Genomic DNA, 22,319 nt, shown 5'->3' on the forward strand with positions numbered 1-22,319 from the left:
CCTGGACCGACCAGATGCTCACAAAGAAATATTTAATGATATATTCATTTCATTCAATGTCTCCGTTTTGCGAAGTCTTTATTATCTGCACGGTGACACAGACTCCTGATCTTGTTCAGAGAGCCATTATCCAACAGTGTCTTTAACAACCACAATCGGGTTGGAAGACAAACTCACTTCTGCATGTGTATATGCATAGGATGCCGTTTTGTGCCCTGACGACGGACTCTGTTCCGAAAATAAGGAATTAGCAAAACGGAGACATTGGACTAAATGAATATATAATTAAATCTTCCTTGGTGAGCATCTGGTCGGTCCAGGGGATTCTCTGAACCTTTCTTGTGGCAATACACATCTTTGCGCTAAGGGCTTCTCTACCAGTTTGCTCCAAAAACTACCACTTAATGTTTGTAAAAAAATATATTTAGATACTGATAGATTAACTTCAAAGGGCTTGTGTCCTCCGACGTATTCCTTATGTTTGATAGATCATCTCTCAGCTTGCTGGCCTTGGAATTTTTTTTTCAGTAGAGGGCGCTGCGCGTCAACGTCCCTCGAGCCGATGTTCCTTTGACAGCCTCCGTATCGGCGCCGATGTCACCACTCGTATAAATAGACTCGTGCAGCGTCCGTTGCTCAGTTCCGTTTTTCCGCGCTTCGTGAGGCCTCGGAATAGCATTGCTCAGTCAATATATCAATATATTCCTCGTGAATACCGACTCGTACTCGATGGCTTCCTCACCCGAACCGACAACTCCACGGTCCGGCTTCAAAAAATGTCGAGACTGTGGAAAGAAAATGTCGTTGACGGATCCTCACAGGATCTGTTTGTGGTGCCTGGGAATCGAGGACCATTGTTCGGAGTGCGAGGACTGCATGTGCATGACGGCAAAAGCCTTGAAGGAGCGTAAGGGGAAGCTCGTGAGAGGTAAGGCAGTTAAAACTTCTTCGAAAGTTTCCTCGGTGGAGTCGAGACATTCGTCTCCTCGCCATCATAAAAGACATTCTCGTTCTAGGTCTCGAAGCAGTTCCCATCACTCTTCGAGATCTAAGCATTCAAAAAAGAGACGTCGAAGATCCCCTTCCTCGTCTTCGTCTTCTTCCGTTTCCCCAAAAAGGGTCTTCTGCCCCACAAAACATAGCTCTCAGGCTGAGTGGGAGGAATTCAGGAAAAAGATGCTAAGCGTCTTTGAGAAAGCGGCCTCGACCCCCTCGAAGACTGCAGAGGGTGATACCCTGGGTGAAAGACATGAAAAATCAAAAAGCCGCGAGTCGCAGTACCCGGCGAAAGAAGCCACTCGAGAGCGTCACAAACCTTCGAGTAAAGGCAAAGTTGCGTCTTCGACGCCGTCGTCGAAGATCCCTTCGACACATAGATCGGCGTCGTCGACGCCGTTATCGAATGGTTCTTTGACGCACAGGTCAGTCGAATCGACGCTGTCTTTGACGCCAACACCGAGAAAGGATAAACCCACGGCCACCTCACAGCCAGTGGCCATACCCAGAGCCTCAAGCACGAGAATGTCGTCGACAACCTCGAGTAGAATCCCGATACTCTCAAGTTCATCGAGGCCTCTATCACCTTTCTCGACACCTTTTTCGATGGCTTTGAAGCCTTTAACGTCTGCGTCGACGACGTCAACGTTTTCTCAACCAATCATGACAAATTTGGCTCCTTCTGCTCTGGAAATGGGATTTATACCATTTCCAAGACCTGACCACTCCAGGGTCTTATCTTCTATTTATGAAGAAGGGGAGGATTCAGATCAGGAAAGACCTTTTGAGTTGCAGGGATCTGCAACTCCTGCACTAGAGGAATTTACCTCTGAGGAAGATAGGTTGAAAGACCCCCATGAAACCCTACAGGAAGCAAGTGGGTTGGACACTTCCCCAGAAGTGGAATTTGCCACACCAGACCCAGGGGAACATGCTCAAACCCCTTACAGAACCTTGATGGCAAGAATAATAGAGTTTATGGGATGGTCCACACTCTCACCTGCTTTTCAGCAAGACGATCTCACAGACATCTTGGTCAAAGGTCCACAGGAGGATCCTGTGGTGCCATTTCATGCGGCATTACAAAGGAGAATATTGGCAAACTGGGAAACACCTGAGGCAATCCCAGCAGTTAACAAAAAACTATCAGCTAAATATCGGGTGTCTTCTGCTGACCCTGAATATTTATCCAAACACCCAACTCCGGAGAGTCTGGTTGTTCAGGCAGCTACTTCAGCAGGTAGTAAATTGGCTTACCCTACTGTTCCACAGGACAGGGATGATAAGAGATATGACTCTATGGCCAAAAAAGTATTTTCCGCATGTAGCATGGCGTTGAAATCCATCAATGCTACTTGTACGCTCGCAAGGTTCAGCCACACACTTTGGGAGTGTGCTTCATCAGCGGCCAACTGCCTCCCGGAGGGAGAAGAAAGGGAAGAGTTTCTCAACATCATTAAGGATGGTAAGGACGCAATGTGCAAATCCCTTCAGACTGGCATTGATTCTGCTGACAGTATCAGCAGGGCCAGGGCGGCAAGTACAACAACCAGGAGATTTGCTTGGTTGCGAAAGTCTGGTTTTGCTCCAGATGTGCAAAGCAGACTCTTGAATATGCCCTTTGACGTTGTTTGGTAAGAAGGCGGATGACAGTTTAGAAAAACTTCAAACATCAAAGGCAGCAGCAAAATCCTTAGGAGCTGCAATCCGTCAGACACCATATCGCCCCTCAGGAACCTCTTGGAGAGGTAAGTCCTTTCGCTTCCATTCCGCATTCGGAAAGGGCAGAGGACAGCCGGTTCAAAGGGGTCAGAAGAAATTCACCCGAGGTGGACAGGGTAAAAACACAAAAGCCGCAGCAGCAGCAGGTGCCTCTTTACCCTCGGCATCTGCATCAGCCGCCTCCAAACTGCTCTGAGGACTCTCTTCATAAAACACCAGAAGGGGGCAGGTTAACTCAACATCTGACTGAATGGCAGGCTATTACGTCAGATGCTTGGGCATTGGAGACAGTTGCCCAAGGTTACTGCCTGCCTTTTCTACGCATCCCTCAGAGTCATCCACCGGGGAACAGCTCTCTGAGAGTTCCAGATCCGCTCCTCTTGCAGGAAATTGTAGACCTGCTAGAGAAAGGTGCCATAGAACCGGTACCTGTAGCGGAGAGGAACATGGGCTGGTACTCCCCCTACTTTCTCATACCAAAGAAAGAGAGAGGACTGAGACCTATCTTGGACTTACGAGAATTGAACAAGTTCCCCAGGAAGGACAAGTTCAAGATGGTAACTTTCTCTCAGATCCTTCAGGCCCTCCAGCTCCAGGACTGGCTGGTATCTCTGGACCTCCAGGATGCTCATTTCCATGTGCCAATCCATCTCAAACACAGGAAATACCTGAGGTTCGCAATTGGCGGCTCTCATTATCAATTTCGAGTTCTGCCATTTGGGCTGACCTCCGCCCCGAGGGTCTTCACCAAGCTAATGTCGGTAGTGGCTGCAAGTCTAAGGAGGGAAGGGATCCACGTCTACCCCTACCTGGACGATTGGCTGATCAGAGCTATATCTTTGGAACAAGCTCAGATCCAGCTAGATTATGTCTGCCATTTTCTTCACAAACTGGGCTTCTCCCTCAATTTAAATAAGTCACAGATGATACCATCACAGAGACTCCAGTTCATTGGAGAGGTCCTGGACACTTCCCTGGGAAAAGCCTCGCCACCAGAGGTGAGGGCTCAAGATATTCTGCAGATGGTCACCAAGTTTCAAAATGCCCAACGTCTCCCAGCCTTCGACTTTTTGAGGTTGCTAGGCCTCATGGCATCCTGCATCTTCCTTGTGCCAGAGGCTCGCCTGAGAATGAGATCTCTTCAGTGGGCACTGAGGACTCAGTGATCACAATTCTCAGGCAGAATGACAGACCTCCTTCAGATTCCGGACAAGGTGGCTCGAGACCTTCAGTGGTGGGCCTGCCAGAAAAACATCTTGAAGGGGGAACTATTTTGGCAACCAAGGCCGGAGATAACAGTAGTCACAGATGCCTCACTCACGGGGTGGGGAGCCCATACCAACGACTTGAACATCAGCGGTCGTTGGTCTCCATCGGAGTCCAGACTACATATCAACCTGTTAGAGCTGAGAGCAATCAGACTAGTGCTGAAAGCTTTTCTGCCATCTGTACATAGGAAAAATGTCCTGATAATGACAGACAACACAGTGGCCATGCACTACCTCAACAAAAGAGGAGGCGTAGGATCACTACCACTGTGCAGAGAGGCAATGCAGCTCTGGTTTTGGGCAATTCAAGAAGGAATCTCTCTATCGGCAGTCCATCTAGCCGGAGAGAAGAACTTGACGGCGGATGCTCTGAGCAGGCAGAGCACAGTCTCCCATGAGTGGGAACTAGCTCAGGAAGTCCTTCAGGAGATCTTCGCCCTTTGGGGAACCCCTCAAGTTTATCTGTTTGCCACCAGTACCATCAGAAAGTGCGATCTGTTTTGTTCAAGGGAATTTACCCCGAGAGGAGCTCTAGGGGACGCGTTCGTAGTGGACTGGGAGTTTCCACTCCTGTACGCATTTCCACCAGTCCCTGTCATTCCTCAAATGATCAGGAGGTTGAGAAGATTGCGGAGAACCATGATCCTAATTGCCCCAGACTGGGCCCGGAGAACGTGGTACCCGGACCTTCTGGACATGTCCATCTGCCCTCCAATTCGTCTTCCACTCAAGGAGAATCTTCTCTCACAGAAGGGAGGTCAGGTTCTCCATCCAGACAACAGAACCCTCAGCCTTCACGCCTGGCTTCTGAAAGGTTGAGATACAAGGATTGGGGCCTCCCTGATGACGTCATGGAAGTGTTGCTTTCGGCCAGAAGGCCAGCAACAAAGTCTTTATACCGCTGCCGTTGGAACAAGTTTTGCAACTGGTGTAGACAAGAGAATATCGACCCCTTTTCATGTGGTACACCAACTGTGTTATCCTTTCTACTCTACTTGGCAAATTCAGGCCTTCAAGTTGGCACTATCAAGGGCTATCTCGCAGCGCTATCAATCTTCAAGCGCACTGCGGAGGAACCTTCGTATTTCAAATTACCCTTAGTAAAACAATTTCTAAAGGGATTAACTAATGTCTACCCTCCAAAGCCTTTCCAGGTTCCTTTATGGGACTTAAATTTAGTCTTAAATTTCCTGATGGGTACTCCTTTCGAACCATTCCAGTCTTGTTCGCTAAGATTTCTCACCTTTAAAACTATCTTATTAGTGGCTTTAACATCTGCTAGAAGGGTGAGCGAGTTACAAGCTCTATCTTGTAAACCCCCTCATACAATTTTTCATAAAGACAAGATTGTCTTACAGGTGAAGCCTAATTTCCTCCCAAAGGTGGTTTCTGAATTCCACATCACTCAGAAAATTACTTTGCCTTCATTCTATCCGCCTCCCCATCCAGGGAAAGAGGAAGAAAGGCTACATAGGCTGGATCCAAGGCGGGCTTTAAGATTTTACATATCAGACTTGCTAGGATTAGGCAAGCAGACCAACTGTTCGTGGGTTACTCAGGACACAGGTTGGGACTACCGATAACAAAACAAACCATTTCCAGATGGATTATTTTGGCCATCCTGGAATGTTACAAACTGGCAGGGAAAGAGCATCCTCAAAATCTTAGGGCTCATTCAACCAGGGGTATCGCAGCCTCCTCGGCCCTCCAAAGAGGGATTCCGGTTCGAGACATATGGGCGGCTGCCACATGGTCGTCCGCACATACCTGCACAAGATTTTACAACCTGGATTCCTCCTCTAGTCAAGAGACTAGGTTTGGTAAAGCCGTATTAAATTCGGTTAATTCCTAAAGGAAACATGGCGTTTTACTCCCACCTCCAATTGCACACCACTGCTATGGGAGTCTATCAAAGATAAGGAATACGTCGGAGGACACAATCCCTTCGAAGAACAAGTTACTTCTTACCTTGTAACGTTCTTTCGATGGGATGTTCCTCCGACGTATTCCTTATCGCCCCTCCCATCCATCCCTGCAGCAATACTTCCCTTGTGGTTGCAGCTTACGCCCCTTCAAGGTCAATAACCAATTCATGTAAAACAACTGTTAACGTCAAAACGGAACTGAGCAACGTACGCTGCGTGAGTCTATTTATACGAGTGGTGAAGTCGGCGCCGATACGGAGGCCGTCGAGGGACATCGGCTCGAGGGACGTCGACGCGCAGCACCCTCTACTGAAAAAATGTTTCCGAGGCCAGCAAGCTGGGAGATGATCTATCAAAGATGAGGAATACGTCGGAGGAACATCCCATCGAAAGAACGTTACAAGGTAAGAAGTAACTTGTTCTTCTCTATTATAGTGGTGCCGACCTGCCTCCATTTATCATAGTTCCTCTAATTCACAATAGTGCCCAACACTGATTAATACATAGCGGACACAATTTGTGCCTTTTTAGATGTGATGAGTATATCTTAAAGAACACTCTTAACATAATGCATTTTAAAAAATCAAGTCCACTTTAATATCTTGACTCTATTTGATTGATTGATATGTGGCATTTGCATAGCACACAAATAGCTTGTGGGGGCTGTGAATATTTCTTGCCAGGCATGTCAGACCTGGAGACAGGCAGGCGCTGATTCAATTTGTCATTGTTTGTTACAGAGTGTTTATATATTTGAAAGTTAAGTAAGCGTTGACACAAAAGATATGTTCTTAACAATAAGATAAAAAATTATAGTTTTCATAATATATTTGGAGCATTACTACGTTAGTTGAGGCAAGAATATGTTGTGGTTGTTATTGATCCAGTTCACAGTGGGAGACCTTATATTTGTATTACACAAATTCTGACTATATAGAAGATCTAGCCGCCCCACTAGAGCGTTTTGTTGTTGCATTTAATTGCGGAGTTACTCCACTGGGAGGCGGCATCAGGAATGGGGAAGTGTATCCCAAGGATGCAGTACAATATTTCCAAACTGACTACAGGAGGTGTCAAAGTATATTTCCTCACTATGTAAAGCAAAGATGTAGAGGTTTTACAAACTCGTCCTCAATTTTAATCAACTTAGGGTCAGCCATTCATTCAACTTAGGGTCAGCCATTCATTATCTTTCATAAAGTATTAACTTACTTGCAAAAAAAGGTGTTATGATAATTTCTAAAATCATGAAAAACACCACAACTCCAAAGAAGTTGTTCCAGCTTAGGTTTTCCTTTTCCCCCCTCAGGCACCAGAGGAAAGAGCCTAACTTTCGATCTATTGACCTAAAACGTGACGCTGTTCGAGGCCAAGGCAGAGTTTTAAATATATACAATTTTTCTGACAAAATCACAATTGTTAAAAGTTTCCCCACAAACTCTAATGCCAATGCTCCCATAGTGTAACTTATTTCTTAAAAGATTTTAAGTTTCTTAACAAGTTTCTTGAAAAGTGTTTACCTCCAGCAGAAAGCTGGAGATCAATCCTCCACTTTACCCCAAATATTCATTGGAATGACTGTGGCAGGATTACCATGAACATGCCCATTGGGGCCCTTAGACCCCAGAAATACCACACAACCACTCATTATCCCATGGTAAGTCCATAGGACTGAGAACCACTAACGGTAAATGGGCTGGGCAGTAATAAAATGGATTTACTGACGATTTACCGCCAAACTCATAATGAGGCTCAATGTAAGCAATGCCAGGTGGAGGACGTGTGATTTTTCCTTTGTGGGAAGGTGCACACACGGCACTTGCCAAAATCTGTTCTGCTTTTGGTTCAAATGCGCTTCTTGTATGTTATAAAAGGGCAGTTTGATGAAGTGTGTCGGGCACAGCGCAGCGATGATTGAGAGGCATGTAGAGGGGCAACGAACAAGCAAGCTCTATATATTGTACTGGCTGATAGGTCTATAAGGGATAAATATGCATACTTGGAAATGGCGTTTCAGATAAATGGTGTTCTGATCAACTCAGGATCACAATGCATCATTTGACTGATGTGGAAATAAACGGCGGTGGATGTGAACTTGCTTAACTTCTAATCAAATCTTTGAGGATTACCGGCATTAGATAACATACAGAATAAGCGCAATCAATTGGGCACAGACTCTCTAATCCTCATCGTTGGATGTGTCTTGAGGCTCCGAGGGGAGCACCTTGGCTATGTCTGGAAACCTATATTCTGATGTTCAAGGGACTGGTATTGGGTATGAAGTAGGACAGAGAACAAGAAGAAAGTTTAGCAAGAACAAGGAAACGGGAGAAAAGGGAAGATCGAAATGGTGAACGATTAGTGATGGGAAAAGAATTTAAAAACCGGCTAGGGGTGTAAGGTAGTTGGGCTTGAACCTACCAACGGAACTCAATACCTCTGCGCAGGTTACTCTAAGTAAGGAGTTAGTCACACGCCTATATGTGTCAATGCTGATTACACAATAGAGGCATTCTGTGGAAACAGCATTCAACACATTGCTACATTGAATTCACTGTGGAATACATGTAAGCCAAAGGAGGGGCAGAGTTTGCTTCCTAGTTTATAGGTGCCAATCTCTGCAAAGGAAAACACAGGCATTTGTGAGGATACGATAGGGCACCTTCTGACTAAGAGCCCAAGAGGGATACAAGGTAGCCCAAGGGGAGAAGGAAAGTTCCAAACGACAAGCATGCAGAATGCGACACTAGGGGCTAGGAAGTAAGAATTCAACAATAGCTCCAGCTGTAACGTTCAATTCTCAATGCACTAACAATGAACTTGGGGCATGGCAGCGCAGCACCCAAGCAGTTCCAGACAGCCGCAACACCGCGTAGACTCGTATGACTGGGCTGCACACAACAACCACTGCATTGTGGGAATTGCAGTCCACTGAAATGTGCTTTCATTCCATTCTCCAAGAAGCGTGTGTACATGAAAATCTAAGTCAGGGAGGGTTTCTGGAATCTCTTGCAGATGCTTTTTGGGAATGGAGGTTCTTTGGTGCATGTTTATATTCTTCCAGGTTCGTGCTAGCAGAGGTCAGATTGGGGTTCTGGTCCTGTCTGGTGGGGGTTGCCAACACTCAGCTGGTCTGCAGAGATTCAAACATGCGGCAGGATGCCTTGCTTTCATAAATCTGTAGCAGTGTTCCCTCAATAGGTCTGTTTCATGTATGGGGTCACGCAAAGGTATCCTCATATGATCATCTTGGGGAGAGGTTCATACAAGAAAACTGTTAGTCCTAGACCTTGTAGTGTCAAATATTTTGAGGCAAATGCGTGGATCAGAAGAGACTATTTTTAGAGGTCATAATCTGGTGGAGGGGAACACACACTGTAGACCAGGCACATAGGCCGTTTTAAGGCAACTGAATGATAAGGTGCAGCAGACACCATGCAATTTGGTGGATTAACCTTTTAGACATTCTTTTTCTTGATATCTTGAAACAAGGCAATTGGAATTAACATTAATATGCCCACTGACAGATGTTATTAAGCACCTACTCTCTGAACTTGCATGCGCTGGATGGGCCCAGGTGTACTGCCCTGGCCTGATCCATAATAACAATCAGTACATATTGGTAGTTATACCACCTTCTACTTGTGTTGCAACGTATTGTTTGAGGAATGGGCCCAACCTCTTAAATGTGCTATTCTTGTAGCAAGGGACAACATGTTTTAGAATCAGATTATCTTTGTAGCAAGAGTTAAATGTAAATAGGATCTAAGTATGCGTAATGAATATGTCTAACATGCATCAGACTTTGAACAATAGTCCTAATCTTCCTTCTCTTCTTCTCCCTTTTCTTTTTTTATTTCGTACAGATTATGTGCAAGTTTTGTTAACCTCGAAAACGCCAAGTAGGGCGAAACATTGGCACGAGCAGTCCAATGAGTTATTCTTGGAATTGTACACTTTATGGATTGTGTTTATGTGTTTGGGCTGTAAAATAAGTGTAGGCCCTAAATTGGTGTTTTACTCAGGTTTTTGAAACAAATGTGAAATCTGCATCCATTATATGTTTCCCTAATTAGGACCAACCCCTTTTTCCACTATTCATTAATCCACAGCGCATAGGCCTTTGGTTTATCTACCTATACCAATCTTCACAAAGTTGTCTGCCTCACATTTCTGACCCCTCACATTATGCATTATTGAAGGCAGACCTGTTTGTTCTAGAATGGAACCTAATGGTGGGAAAGAGTCAGTTGCTCTTGAACACGAAGACGAAGGCAGTACAACACTGTGCTCCTGTGTGAATATAGCTTTCACACCCCGGCTGGGGACCGGACATGGGTTTTAACGGCCCGCCAGGCCGAGCTTTGGTTGGGCCAATTGAAGCACCCTCTGATTTTTTTTCTTTTTTACTTCCGACGGGAGATTAGCTTAGCGCAACAAGCCCATCTCCCGCCAGAGGAAAAAAAAAGGATTTTTGGGACTAGGTCCCTTTTCGTATGATGGTGGCCATGGAAAACGTGATCCAAAATGGCCACCGTCATCTGAAAAGGGACCTAGCCCCTTTTCTATTTCAGTGGTGGCCAGATGGGAGGAGCTCAGGGACTCGAGCGCAAGGCTCCGATCCTGCAGGTAATTGTGGGGGGTGGTGGGAAGGGGAATCTGGTGATTTCGGGGGTGGGTGGGGAGGCAACAGGGAGAGGCTCCTCCTTGCCTCCCAACATAATGAAAAAAAAAAGGAAAAAAGCGCCACCCGGGTAAGGGCCTCGGGGTGGCTGGAATAGTAGGGATTGTGTATTCTTGCCTGCTGTTTCAGCCACCTGATTGGTTGGCTCACCCTCCCCGAGGGCAAATAAGTATTCTCTTCTTTCTAACCATGGCCTCCCGACATTTCTTGGATACAACACAACCCTTCAGTATATCCGTTCTTTGTTGGTTGCAGGAACATGATTTTTTTTGCCAGGCACTTAGATTTTGAAGGGGCATTTTTCCACATGTGAACAGGAAATATCACTTCATGGTAAGTGGAAGGCAGTATGCATTTAAGATTGTGACAAACGAAAAGCACAGTGATTTTAAGCGCACACCTCTGACATAAGGTCAGGCTGCAATTCGCAAGTTGGAATCCTGGCAGGGATTCGCTACCGTAAATTACATAGTAAAAATAGCTATTATCACAGCGCTTAGAAGCAGGAGGAATCTGACAGGACGTGCTATATAAAAACCTGGTATTAATATTTAAATAATTCGGATGGTTTATTTGGGACACTTTGGTTCATATAGCACACATAAATAGATCATCACAGTGTAAAATTATACATAAATATATTATAAACAATGCATCCATGCTTAGCAGCCAGCAGGCACACATCCTACAAATCCAGGTGCTGAATATGATTTTAGAATAAGCATAAATTCCATCCTTCGAATCACCACGTAGAGCACATTAAATCAAGAAGCTGCGCAGGCCAGAGTATAAATATTGATATTCTGTATTGCTGACTTGTTATTAAACTTGCATCTTCTCCACATCGCTACTGGATATTTAGATATGGTCTACTGGATTAAGACCAAAGATGCACTCATGCATAGTATCATACCTTCCGTGAACCTTCTCATATTGGTCTGTTTAGGAATCCGTAACAGCCAGTTTCTTCATAGACTTTGGTTTATAAGGAGTAAAAGAAAAGATCTTTTCAAACAGATTCCGCTCCACCTATATATATTATGGATGCTGTTGTGGGATGGACTATCTTCTTTAGACTGCTAGTTGCCGAAGAATCCAAAGGTGGAATACCACTTCAGAACTTAAGATAAAGGTGTTCTACTCCATCGGCAGATTGTGATCTAGATATTTCTCAAAAACTAAGTCAGACTTGTTATTCAGATGAATCAGGATCAACCTAAAGTTCGGGCCGACAAAGCAGAGCTACACAGGTTCGTATCCCGTTCAGGCGCTTAGAGACTGGTCTCGGTATTAAGCGTGTAATAAAAGATTAATTAATTAGAGATCAATGTAAATCTGTATCCTCTGTTATGGAGGCACAAGTGGGACGAATCCGCGACCTGCCTCGGAAGCATGTTTTAGTCCACTATGTACACAGTGCACAGAAAGCTCAAAGGTTCAAAAGAAGGAAATCCTTTGGATAACCAAAACAAGAATTCCAAGTCTCTCTTTTGTCTATCAAGTAGTACTCCAGCTTCTCGAGATCTGGAATGTGTAGCCAGGAGTCTTCACTACTCTTCTTTACAGACCATGTCCCTCCACCACCTTCCTGGCAGCAGTCCCGGTTCCCCTTTCTTCTAGAGTCCTGACAGCACTGCTCTTCCTGCCCAAGTCTCGTGTCTCCTCCCATCTTCATTGGGCCAACGTGGCCGCCTCATGTCTTCCTTTCCTTGCTGCTGTAGCTGTTACCACCCCCTCCTGCTTCTCTCCACCTCCTCCAGATGTTCACACCTCATCCAGATTCTCACTGCTTCTTCCTGTTGCTAACACCTCTTCCAGCACTGCACCATCTGCTACCTCCTTTTACTCCACTCAAGGTTTTACTTCTTCCCTTCTTTCTTCTGATGTTATTACCTCCTACTCAACTCCTGCTTTTACCTCTGGCCTTGTTTTCTCTGATGTTACTCACTATTTCAGCCCCACCACAAGTCTTACCTTCTCCCACCTTTCTTCTGATGTTATGCCCCCCTTCCACTCCAATCCAGGTACTAGCTCCTGCCTCATTTTCTGTGATGCTATTCCATTGTACCACTCCAGGCCAGGTTTCACCTCCTCTCTTTCCTTTGATGTTTCCTCCTTTTTACCACCTCCTCCTGCTGATGTGGGCTCCTTCTCAATGTCTTGCTTTCACCAGCCTCCACTCCCCCACTGTCATTGCAATGTGCTCTGACGTCCTCCATCCCCAACTTGCACTAACAACCCCTGCTGCCAGGCTGGCTATATGACTTAAATAGGTCTCTTCCTCCTCCCCTGGGGTGGGCATTCCACTAAAGGCCTGACGCTGTGTATGGTTATGGCCATGATTGGCTGAGGCCCTTGACTTCCTGTGGGCCTGAGTGAGGCTGCCAAGGCCAGCCTAAGTCTGTATCGATCCAGCTGCTATTTTGAAAGTTACTTGCAAATGCAATGGACCAGGGAGAGCTGCCAGTGCGTGGGGTCTGCTTGCAACAAGGTTTTGGTCAGTCCCTATCACATCCCACATTTGCTGTACATTGCAGTTTGCAGACTTTCCCCACCAGTCCGCAAACCATGTGGGCTTGTTTGCAGAATCAGAGTGGCTGCAAGGATTGTGGGGGCCTGGCTAGGCACCTCCGGATGCTGCATGGGGCAAGTGCTGGGTGTTTCTGTGGGAGTGTTCTGGTGAAGGGGCTCAATGACGTTTGGTCTGCTTTGGGGAGTGGATATGGTAATGTCACAGGTTAGACCCCTGCCAAGCTACTTTGACAGAGAGAGTGAGAAAGCACCAGGCATCATCCCCATTCCTCCCATCACTCACGGTCTCTGGGAGGCCCCCTTAGCCGCTTTCCCAACCATCCACAGAGCCAGGCAGGGGACTTCCATACACCACCCATGACCAATGATGTTTCTTCAACCTATCTTTATCGAATATAGTCATTTTCCCATTTTCATCCCAAAGATCATTCAATCGGATCTTAGCTAGTGATGTTTGAATCAAGTGCAACCACGAGACAGTTATTGCTCCATCTAAACTAAGAATTTCACTGATGCTATTTAGATAAACAGGTGCCTTGGGGCTTCCCCATAGCCTAAGCGAAAACAGAAGCGGTATAATGCTATCTATCCATGCTATGTATACCAGGCTCTGGTTTGGAGTTCTGGGGCCAGATTACAGAAACACTAGGACACATTAAAAAACCATTGCACCTCGACAAGTGCAGTTTGGCATATTAAAAGCACCAGGGCAAACATTGCCCTAGTGCAAATAAGATTCATTTTCACTACATTTTTTCACAGAATGGTATTAGCGCTAGGGCAAACGTTGCCCTTATGCAAATATGCATCAAAAATGTATCTTTTTAGTACTAGGGAAATTTTAGACCTGGTGCTTTTAATATGTCAAACTGCACTTGTCGAGGTGCAATGGTTTTTTAATGTGTCCCAGTGTTTATAAAAATAGGGCAAACTTTGCCCTAGTACTAATACCGTGCAAACTTTGCACTTGCAACGGTGCAAAATGTTGGTAGTTCATTTTAGTAAGTCCTTTAAAGATTCTTTCTCTTTTAACAAGAGTCGAATGTTGGGAGTTCGTATTACCCCACAATGCAACACCAAAAGGGGTTGCTAACTGCCCTTCATCTATAGGAACCTCCAGCATAGGAGATGTAGCTTGACTTTCATGCTTTGTATAGTCATTTTATCGCATTTGTATATTATTTGTATATTGCAGGCGCACCCGTTTTCAATTGGCAATATTAATATTGATTTTTTTTTTTAAGTATGCGCTGACAGTCATATTTAATTCACCTTCTTTTCGGCGCAGGGGTCCTTGGGCACTAGGAATGTCCACCAGCCTTGTGAAGAGCTACCTCGAGGTGGGACGTGGGGTATTTCACAGGTCGTCTCCAACAGCCTTCACAGTCTCTGTCATGTTACAGGGAGCCAGATTAAGGGGGGTGTGGGGGGACGGTGACAGTTTCTGGCAGATCAACCGACACAGGGGTTAACGATGGTCCTGATCCTGCCCAGTGTGGAATGTCCCCTTTCCACACCTTGTTTGTCTTTTCTTATGCTCCCTCTGCAGTTTTCCTAAAACCACCAAACCCCTTGGCATGTGATTTGAGCCCCCTCCCCCTTTCCCCCGCCCTCCAGCTATGTGATACGTACACCTTGCTTTCCTCAATTCTTCGTTAATTTCGCGCGGCTCTGGTCTTGGGAGCAGCCGCGCCTTCCTTCGATACCTCTGTGGCGCAGATGTCAATATTTGCCACGAGTGTTGTCGGTAGGATTATATATGATATATTTTCTCTTTTGTTCACTTCATAAATCTCTGTGGTAGTTGGGGCGAGGCTCTAGGTCACCACAATAGCCGATTTCGGTGGCGCGCCCTGTTTTTCTATTTGTCGGAGGTTGCGGAGAAAAGGGACTTTTTCCATGTTGGGTGAGTCACGATCTGTCAACCCTGTGTGGGCGGCGACTAATGCGCCGAGGTCGGAGTTCAGTGTTGGTGGAAACAGGACAGTCGCGCCTCAGGGTGTATGGCCTTTACGGGGATCCCGCCTATTTGCCGATAGCCATGCTTCTCAACGGCTGGCAGGGCTGGGCCACAGTCAGTCACACAGTAACATTAAATTGGGCTGGCGGCTAATCTCTCCTGTTCCGTTATAGAGACAGTGGCGTATCCAGACTCTAGACTGGTGTGGCCCAAGTGGGGCACTGACTTATGCAGGGTAATACGCACATAATGCTCATAGTTTAGAATAATGGGGTGGCACCTGGGGTGGTCAGTCAGAGTCCTGGGGTAGCGCGTGTGCTGCCAGGCCACTCCCTGGGCAAGTCACTGGTTAGAGAGGCTTTTTCTACTTTGCTCACAGACTGCTAATCTGCTCGCACCACAAAACAATGTTCTTGCAGTGTGAGGGAAGTAGTGATGCAATCCTGGTTTGCAATTTGGCAAGTCAAACGGAGCAGTGATGCAATCCTGGTTTGCAATTTGGGAAGTCAAACGGAGCAGTGATGCAAGCCTGGTTTGCAATTTGGCTAATACGATATACAGGCCCATATCCGGTACTGGGCAGTTGTGTCTATAGGTGACCTGGACGACAGTGAGTGATGATAGTTTGGTATCCAGTGATGTTACCGAAATGATAATACCGAATGAATTATTACCGAAAAAGATAACGAAAGGTAAATATAAAGGGGGTATGGGGTAAAAAGGTTTAAAAGGTGTGTGGGGGAGTTCAGGGTGGGATAATAAACATGGGGATATGGTGGTCTTGGTGGGACCCCCCCAATATCAACAACAAAAACAATCTATAATTTGTTTTTTCGGTAATAATTCATTCGTTAGAAATCATTTCTGTAAGAGCACACAGAACCGATTAGTTTGGGTCAAGGTTCCTGAGAGTTGACATGGATGGAGATTTAACATGGTGCCAGGTCTTGCAGCTATGCTTTTAAAAATGGCCTGGCTCAGACAGGTCCCCTGACCAATCCATGTCAGCATTGTTAGGCTTCAAGTTTAATCTATGTGATTCAGGTCCTGCCCGGGGTCTTCACAAATCTATCAAAGCATGGCCACACTTACCATTAGACCCACCTATGTGAGGATGGCTTGACTTCCCCCTGAACCTTATACTAACGTTGGAAGGTACGACCCGACCCCAGCCCTTACAAACGTATGTCATACACTAATCTATAAAAGCATGGGCAGGCCTAGATCTAGCCCTAGACTATTCTAGGTACCATTAGCTAGTTTACACACATATAAGAACAAGGGGCATTCAGATCTGGTTTGCAAAATCAATATGATTGGCAAAGTCACAAACCTATCTTTCTCCTTCTTAATAAATTATGTATTATTTCAGCATCAACTGCTAACTGAATGGGGTGTTCATTATGACGATGGTGTCAAAGTTAGATCATCCCATCTGAGCAATGAATAAAGTTTTAGGATACTCTGCATTGCTTCTGAGTAATTTTGATTGCTGTTATCAATGTCTGCTGCACATCAAAATACAGATAATATATTGGTGTCTGGGGTTACAGTGATGAAATAAATATGCTAGTCCACATGCACATAAACTAGCACAATAAGTTCATATTTATGTTTTGATGGTTTTTTGAGTTGTGTAAGGTAAATTGCCTTAGAGATATACATCCTAAGTTGTGTTTAGATTCCTATGCATGTTTTGCACTCCTGCTCTTTCTCAAGACAAATATTAGATCTTATGAGTTTCATGCATGAATGAATCAAAAATCTGACCTAGTTATGGCCTGTATCTTCTCTGGCCGACATAAGACCAAACACGTATGGTAGCCATGGCAAATGCAAGGCATACTACTCAGAATCTTCAAATCAAGAACAGAACTCCTAAAATCTAACTACTGCATGCACTGAACATCATAAGGGGATGTGTGGATGGTACCCATGAGATGTCTGCATAGTTTATTCGCACACACAAGGGGAGGAATTTGGGTAAAAACCTGATGCCACATCGTTGTGCCAGTGTCTTCATTAGGACAGTGGAGTTGGGTTTATTCAGGGGTCATGGCCCTCAGTTTCAAACTGGTGTGCTAACATTCTGGCTTGTTATTTTGTGGTCATGCTCATAATTCTGAAAAAGAGGAAACCAATTTGACTGTGCATTGTACTCATTATTACCTTGAAGGGTTAAAGTCTGATTTATATTTATAAAGTCATAGAGCACAGGACATTTGTTTGTCTCACAGTGTGGTGTGATGAAGCTAATGGAGTCATCGCGGATTTCCCGGCGGTGACCTCCTCCATGTAGCAAGGGGATGGTAGCCGCTACCTGATCCTGACCCCGGGGCAGCTAAATGAGGGAGGATCACATGGGAGGAGACAACTACTGGGGAGATTTCATAACTTCATTGGACAAGACACGGTATCCCCCACTTTCCCTTGAGGAAGACCCTCTAATACCCAAGACCTTAATGGCCTATTGTCACCTGTTGGTTCCCTCTTGTAGAGGAGTTCAAGAAACCTCTCCCCCATATTCCTTAGGTCAAACCCCCATCTTTGACCTAGAAACACAAAGGTCCAACAAAACCCCTATAACACTATATGTCCGATGACATCACTGGACTTCAACTCCCATAATCCCCTAAGAACTGAGACAAGGAGGATGAAGGAGTTGGATCAAGGTAACAGGAGCTGAAGCTCAATATGCAGACTAGTTGTTCTATAGAATCACCTGTGTGCAGCACATTTAAAGATGGCAACTGCACTACTGAGTGTGGCGGTGCAGGAGAAGACGTCGGTTCCTATGCTGAGGCTTCAGAATAGCAGGAGACAAATACCAGTGTGGTGGAGCAGAGTAGTCCGCCGAAGCAAAAGGAGAAACGCAGTGCGCGAGCATGAGGTGCTGTGGAGACGTCAGTAGCCACAAATGAGTTTCTGGGTGCTCTGCCACTCGAAGAGGCAGAGTTCTCCATACCGGGACTTGAAGGGAAGCAGGCGTGTGACCGCAGAGCCGCGAGGGAAAGAGTGACGCGAGCGGAAGAGCTATGCCGCAGAAGCACGAAATGGACCGGTGAGTCAACCGAAAGCCAGTGGGGACACTGGGGCTTTCCGGCAACCGCACCAAGAACAATTTGAATGTTCTGATATCGCTAACACAGAAACTACAAGAAACCTGTTTGAATACAGAAAAGGCAAAGTACAAATTGAAGCTACAATGTTGATATTTGTATATTTTCTGTATATTGCATTTGTATTTTGTCCTATATATATATATAAATATATATATATATATATATGCACAGCAATGTAACCAAAGCTGAAAATCTCCTTATTGCTCCTTGCGCCCTGATACCCCCGGGTCTGGCGCGCAATACAAATAATAAAACAAACAAACAAGCAAACAATAAGATACGGATGTATGAGATGCAAGTGTGGGGCAAAGTTTGAACAAACATTATCACAGATAGATATACCAAGTTAAAACGATATATGCAGTTTTGGTGATACAGTGGAACTTTAAAACCCATACGAAGTCCTGGCAAGGCACAGTCAATATGAAAGTGCCTCAAATGTCCTGGCAAGATAAGGATACTGGACAAGCAAAACCACTAAAGAGGTCCTGGCAGGAGAGTACACCAGGCAGTTGGAATTGCACAAAAAGTCCTGGCAGGGGAGTATACCAGGCGAGCTGCGAAGATTCAAGAAATACTAAAAGAAGGACAGTGTTTGCGAGATAAAAGAAACACTTGTGTTAAAGAAAAACTTTTGCAGAACTTGTTGCCTAACAGGAACATTGTGAATCCAGGAGAGACACACAAAGAACTGTTAGTAAAATATACCTTGCCACCCCATCTCTAATACAGGGGAAGGGAACCACCCTCTGGGTCCAAGGTCTTTCACCTTGGATAACATTTTCATTGGAGCTATTCTAGCTTTCAGTTGTGAACACGGTGTTGCCAATATCAGGTTGAAGTCATTTCCTTTTACATTGTATTGTTTAGTTTGTAGTGCGAGGGTCAGGATAGGACGTTTTGGGCACAAGGATGGCTTTTCAGGCATTTTTGTATTTTTCGTAGGGAAACTCCTCTTTAAAATAGGGCCAGAGAGGCATTTCCAAACCCATTTTCATTTAAATAAAAGTCTTTAACCAAAAACCTGACAACTTTGTGTCCGGCTTTCATTTCTGACCCCTCACATAGGACAACAAATACTTAGATAACTAGCAATGGTAGGCCAAGTAGAAATCTAGAATATCTGTAATGTAATGCATGTATTGATGCTGGCTGACTTTAGAATTATAATTATTCTTTTATAACGCTCTTAATACCAGCAAGAGGTTTCTAAGTGTGGAATTTGAACCTGTGTTGCCCTGCATTGTCTTGCTTCCAAGGCGAGCGTGTTGCCCCTGTGCTGTCCTGTCTCAGGTGGCCTTAATAACTCAAAAGGGAAATTCAAGGGTTTTTAATAAACAGAAAACCAAACCACGCGTTACCATCTTTGTAGGTTGAGGTGGGGGCCCTCTAAGGACCGCCACTCTCTCTCTCACCTGCTGTGGTCTCTCTATACCTTAGCCTATGCTTTCCCAAACCCCAGGATGATTTTCACTTGGTATCAGTAACTCCTAATGTCTAGTAGCTTGCTGGCTAAAGGCGAAGTCTGAAAGGCCAAAGCCTTATCTATCTTATTCCCTCCAGGGTTCTTCTACGACAGGGATCTGCAACATTTGGCTCTCCAGATGTTTAGGACTACAACTACTAGGGAACATGGTAGTTGTATAAAAAAAACATTTGGAGAGCAAGAAGTTGCAGACCTGTGTTCTATGGGTATCTCTCCCCAGTGTCTTTAGCAAAGTGTTGATTTCTCTGTGCCAGTAACAGACACCATGGTCCTTTCTCTCCATCACCCTCTCCTTTCTCTCTCCCTTTCCATTGGTCTCACAGCTCCCACCTCCTCGCTTTTCTGTTCTACTCAAAGGCCCCTCTTTGTCCCCCTTTCTTTCTCTCCTTCTCGCCTTCCATCCCTTTCTCCTGATCTATTGATGTACCGCACTATCATTCTGTCTCCTCCTAGCTTCTCTCCACTCACTGTCACGTCCTCGATCTTGCCCTCCTCCCGACACTTACCCGGCACCATCCGTTCCCGTACCCACCACCCACACCAACGGGGAAGACACAGCAGGCCGGATGTCCGAGGGGGCAGAACCACCTCTTTCCGCCCATTTCCGTGTTGGCGCTTGCCCTGCCGTCTCATCTATGCCCGACGGCTCCGGTGTCGTCGGCTCCAGCTCCCGCGCACGGGGGAACCCGATCGCGTCTCGCTCAGACAATCACGTGACTAGTCACGGGATCGTCTGTAGCCGACGCCGGCGTCCACATTGGACAAACACCAATCACTGATGGCGCCCGACCTCACGTGACGCTCCTGTGCGGTCATGTGCCCTGTCACGTGATCTAACTTTCCTTCAAAAGGAGCTGAGAGGAAACACTCAGTGCTTCACAGCTGTTTCTATCAGAGATCTGTTCGGCATTACCCTCTTTCTTCTTGCTACAGTTTGGAACTCGACCACGGAACGTTACTTGGACTTGTCTTGGATTTCCCTTTGGATTCGACGTATCTTCTGGACCCTTGGAACTCTTGACCCCCCTTTCTGGCCCTGGAATTGCTCTGGATTACCCTTTTGTCTTGGCGAACTTCTAACCACACAATTCCTGTCTATCACGTTTTGCCTCCTGAGTCATTTGGGGTTCACCACCTGGACCTTGGATGGACTTGCTATCTGGTCACGCTCTGGCTACCGGTGTGAGTTGGAGGAACTGCTGTACATCCCAGCCTGCTGTTGGTCTTCCCTCGTTGTCTATTCAGGTTTCCCACCTGTCCTATCATCCCCAGGGTAAGCTTTGTCGTTTTTCCTTGTTTGCTTGCACTGCCATTATTGTTCAAAGTATACCTGATCCTAACCTTTGCCTTACAGCACTCAGGGGTCCTTCCGGTGTTCCCGGTATCTGACTGACGACGCCACTCATCACCTGTGGCCTCAAAGATTGCTAGGGCAGTATACTTTACCTGCTCGAGCGGTACTTGGGGACGGAGGTAGTTTATAGCTGCACGACCATCAAGGCGGATCACCAAGATCAGAACAGACTGTGAAGCCTATTGGTCGTCCAGCTATGGACACCTCAGCCGGGGACCCCGTGACGGCTTTAATGCAGGCAGTTACAGCACTCAGGGTCGACATGGCAACCGCTACTGCAACCCTACGCGCTGATATGACCGCTGCCACCACCGCATTACATCACCGCCTCGACACGGTACTAAGTGCACGCCATCCCTTACCTGCAGAAGCTGAATTTGATGAAGCCATTCCTCCCCAAAACCCTCCTCCTGTCATACCCCCTTCCTTCCCGGCCGCTCCTGTGGTGATCCAAAACCCTTTTCCCTTGGCTGCTCCCGAAAGATACCAGGGCGACCCAAAGAAATACCGTACTTTCATCAATCACTGTAAACTTCATTTCATGTGTCGTCCTCAGGCTTTCCCCGATTCCGTATCAAAAGCAGCCTTTCTTCTCTCCCATCTATCTGGGGTAGCCGCCACATGGGCCAATCCATTGCTGGAAAACAACCAACCTGCGTTGTACGATTTTGAGTTACTGACCCAAGAGATGGCAAAAGTATTCGACACCGGGCACAAAGCACAGTCTAGAGACATGGAATTCCTAGATCTCACGCAGGGTCGGTCAACCCTCATAGAGTACATCACCAGGTTCAATCAGTTGCCTGCTGAGACCTCCTGGCCAGAAAATAAAAAGGCTGTGGTGTATTACCAGGGTTTATCTGGGGTCATGAAAGATGCCTTATCTGTAGTGCCTACGCTTCCCACAGTATATGCTGATTTGGTGGACTTAACATTACAAGTCGATGCCAGACGATCGGAGCGACCCAGAGAAGGTTCATCCTCGTTCCCACTTCCATCCACGGCCATTGCTACTCCCGAACCCATGCAGATAGGCGGGATCCGCAGCCCTATCTCACACGTCGAACGAGAGCGCAGGAGAACGGACAATGCCTGTTTTTACTGCGGTCTCAACGGGCATTTCATAAAAGAGTGTCCTCGCCGCCCAAAAAACAGAAACCCGGGTTTTCAGAAGGCTCGCCCCTAAGATCAGAGGTGGGAGCGAGTACTATCCGGAATACCTATGAACCTACCTTCGGTCCTGTGCGACCCATTATAGTTCAGGCCTTTC

The 22,319-nt window shown here is 46.0% G+C and overlaps 1 protein-coding gene across 1 annotated transcript in view; it reads left to right on the forward strand.

Moving 5' to 3' along the window:
* The first annotated feature begins 14,762 nt into the window (after positions 1–14,762).
* Positions 14,763–22,319, forward strand: part of MVP (major vault protein) — a 352,386-nt gene continuing 344,829 nt past the window's right edge. Inside the window, exon 1 of the mRNA XM_069652030.1 lies at positions 14,763–14,874. The gene's annotated coding sequence lies outside the window, so the exon portion shown is untranslated. The remainder of the gene's footprint in view (positions 14,875–22,319) is intronic.

Source organism: Ambystoma mexicanum, chromosome 3p (assembly GCF_040938575.1).
Source record: "Ambystoma mexicanum isolate Mex_15411 chromosome 3p, UKY_AmexF1_1, whole genome shotgun sequence".
Lineage (NCBI taxonomy): Eukaryota > Metazoa > Chordata > Amphibia > Caudata > Ambystomatidae > Ambystoma > Ambystoma mexicanum.